The sequence below is a fragment of the Orcinus orca genome, chromosome 12, assembly GCF_937001465.1.
Source record: "Orcinus orca chromosome 12, mOrcOrc1.1, whole genome shotgun sequence".
NCBI classification, from domain to species: Eukaryota; Metazoa; Chordata; class Mammalia; order Artiodactyla; family Delphinidae; genus Orcinus; species Orcinus orca.
In genome coordinates, this window is record NC_064570.1 from 48,067,195 (window position 1) to 48,070,818 (window position 3,624).

General features: G+C 44.1%; 1 pseudogene; it reads left to right on the forward strand.

Moving 5' to 3' along the window:
- Positions 1-2,140: 2,140 nt before the first annotated feature.
- LOC101275405 (40S ribosomal protein S2-like) lies at positions 2,141-3,408 on the forward strand (annotated as a pseudogene).
- Positions 3,409-3,624: the final 216 nt, after the last annotated feature.

Genomic DNA, 3,624 nt, shown 5'->3' on the forward strand with positions numbered 1-3,624 from the left:
CTTGGAATTGTTAAAAAACCAAAATTCAACTAAGTAAATTTAAAGGTCTAACTGACTTTATTCAATGATTCATGAATTGGACTGCATTCCATCTAGCAAATAGAAAGGAGCTCCCTCTGAAGAGCTGTACAAAATGAAAGGCTTTTATAGGAAGAAGGGGGTGCCACCTCTGTTTTCTGTGCTGCTGCTACCACCAGCACCAATACCAGTCTGGACCCAGACCCTGGCCCAGCTATAGGCAAGTGTGCTGGGCTGTCAGACCAATTGCTGAACACCCAGGCTTGTCTGCTATGCCCACAGGTCTGAACCTGTGTCTGCATGTGCTGCCTCCTTTCTCCCCAAGTGTATCTCCCTTACCCAAAGGACTACTTTATTGTCCCGTTGAACTTCACTTACAAAACACAAGTTCAAAGATAAAATTAAGTATGAGGCCTTTCTGAGAGTGAGGCCCAGAGGCCCATGAAGCAGCCCTGCATGTTTTACTAGTGTTCCAATTTCACTTCATTTATGCTATGCTAGGTAAACAATCCGATCCCCAAATTCTCTTCTTGAGAGTCTGTTTACTGAAAAATGAATATATGGTCAGTGTTTATGAAGACTGGGTCTTGTAGGAAATAGATGTCAAGAAGGAATTAGGAGCACAATAGATTTATTGAGGGTAATGTCTGTGAAAGATAAAAGGAGGGGGAACAGGAGTAGACAGGGAAAACCTTCAGACCCAGTGATTCCTTTAGAAATAAAGTAGCCTTAATCTAGATATTATAAAAATATTAAACTAAAAAATTTTAAAAAACCCTTAATTAAAGAAAATTAAAATAAGGTTTTCTAATCTTTTAATTTCAAAAGAACTTTCAGGCATAAATAGTCATGTTTCAATGTAAATTTATAAAATTCATTTCAGAACTTCTCATAAAAGTTTAAAAAACATTTTAAGTTCAAATATAAAAGCAGATAGATAACTTATGAATTAAAAAAATACCTCTGCAAGAATATACAATGGAGAAAAGACAGTCTCTTCAGCAAGTAGTATTGGGAAAGCTGGACAGCTGATGTAAATCAAAGAAGTTAAAACACACCCTCACACCATACACAAAAATAAACTCAAAATGGCTTAAAGACTTAAGTATGAGACATGACACCATAAATCTCCTAGAAGAGAACATAGGCAAAACATTCTCTGACATGAATTGTACCAATGTTTTCTTAGGTTAGTCTGCCAAGGCAACAGAAATGAAAGCAAAAATAAACAAAATGGGACCTAATCAAACTTTATAGGCTTTTGCACAGCAAAGGAAACCATAAACAAAAATGAAAAGATAACCTTCAGACTGGGAGAAAATATTTGCAAATGATGCAACTGACAAGGGTTTAATTTCCAAAATATACAAACAGATCATACAACTCAATAACAACAACAAAAAAAACCAACCCAATCAAAAAATGGGCAGAAGAACTAAAAAGACATTTGTCCAAAGAAGACATACAGATGGCCACAAGGCACATGAAAAGATGCTCAATATCACTAACAGAAATGCAAATCAGAACTACAATGAGGTACCACCTCACACTGGTCAGAATGGCCATCATTAAAAAGTCTACAAATAGGGCTTACCTGGTGGCACAGTGGTTGAGAGTCTGCCTGCCGATGCAGGGGACACGGGTTCGTGCCCCGGTCTGGGAAGATCCCACATGCCGCGGAGCGGCTGGGCCCGTAAGCCATGGCCGCTGAGCCTGCGCGTCCGGAGCCTGTTGCTCCGCAACGCGAGAGGCCACAACAGTGAAAGGTCCGCGTACCGCCAAAAAAAAAAAAAAGAAAAGTCTACAAGTAGAATATGCTGGACAGGGTGTGGAGAAAAGGGAACCCTCCTACACTGTTGGTGGGGATGTAAACTGGTGCAGCCACTATGGAAAATATTATGGAAGTTCCTTAAAAATCTGAAAACAGAGTTGCCATGCGATCGTGCAATCCTACCCCTGGGCATGTATCTGGAGAAAACTCTAACTCGAAAAGACACATGCACCCCAATGTTCATAGTAGCACTATTTGCAATAGCCAAGACATGGAAGCAATCTAAATGTCCATATTCAGATGAATGGATAAAGAAGATGTGGTATAGCTTCTTCGCTGTAAAAACACCAAATGGTGGATGACGGCAGTGCTGCGGGAGGACCCAGAGGCCCCGGGGCCCTGGAATGGGAGGCCCCAGTGTCTTCTGCAGAGGCTTTGGTAGCAGCGTCTGCGTCCGGGGTTTTGGCCCGGGTCTCGGTGGGGGCAGAGACGGCAGAGCTCACGGAGGCAAGGCTGAGGACAAGGAGCCACAAGGAGTGGCTCCCCAACACCAAGCTGGGCTGCCTGGTCAAGGACATGAAGATCAAGTCCCTGAAGATCTATCTCTTCTCTCTGTCCATCAAGGAATCTGAGATCATTGATTTTTTCTTGGGGGCATCCCTCAAGGACGAGGTTTTGAAGATTATGCCTGTGTAAAATCACACCCGTGCTGGCTAGTGGACCAGGTTCAAGGCATTTGTCACCATTGGGAATTACAATGGACATGTTGGTTTGGGTGTCGAGCGCTGTAAGGAGGTAGCCACCGCCACCCATGAGGCCATCATTCTGGCCAAGCTCTCCATCATCCATGTGTGGTGATGCTACTGAGGGAACAAGATCAGCCCAGCCCCATACCGTCCCTTGCAGGGTGACTGGCCACTGTGGCTCTGTGCTGGTGTGCCTCATCCCTGCTCCCAGGGGCACTGGCATCATCTCAGCCCCTGTGCCCAAGGAGCTACTGAAGATGGCCAGAATTAATGACTGCTACACCTCTCCCAGGAGCTGCACCACCACACTAGGCAACTTCACTAAGGCCACTTTTTTTTTTAATTTTTAAAAAATTTATTTATTTAATTTATTTATCTTTGGCTGCATTGGGTCTTTGCTGCTGCGTGCGGGCCTTCTCTAGTTGTGGCGAGTGGGGGCCACCCTTCATTGTGGTGCACGGGCCTCTCATTGTGGTGGCTTCTCCTGCTGCGGAGCACAGGCCCCAGGTGCGAGGGCTCCAGCAGTTGTAGCATGTGGGCTCAGTAGTTGTGCCTCACGGGCTCTAGAGTGCAGGCTCAGTAGTTGTGGCGCATGGGCCTAGTTGCTCCACGGCATGTGGGATCTTCCCAGACCAGGGCTCAAACCCGTGTCCCCTGCATTGGCAGGCGGATTCCCAACCACTGGACCACCAGGGAAGCCCCCAAGACCACTTTTGATGCCATTCCAAGACCTACAGTTATCTCACTCCTGATCTCTGGAAAGAGACGGTGTTCACCAATTCTCCATATCAGCAATTCACTGACCACATTGTAGAGACCCACACCAGAGCTTCCCTGCAGAGGACCCAGGCTCCAGCTGTAGCCACCACATAGTTTTATATGAGAAAAATAAAGTGAATGAAGCTGGTTTAAAAAATAAATAAGATGTGATATATATATATATATATATATATATATATATATATATATATATATACACACAATGGAGTACTACTCAGCCATATAAAAGTATGAAATAATGCCACTTGCAGCAACATGAATGGACCTAGAGATTGTCATACTAAGTGAAGTAAATCAGAAAGATAAAGA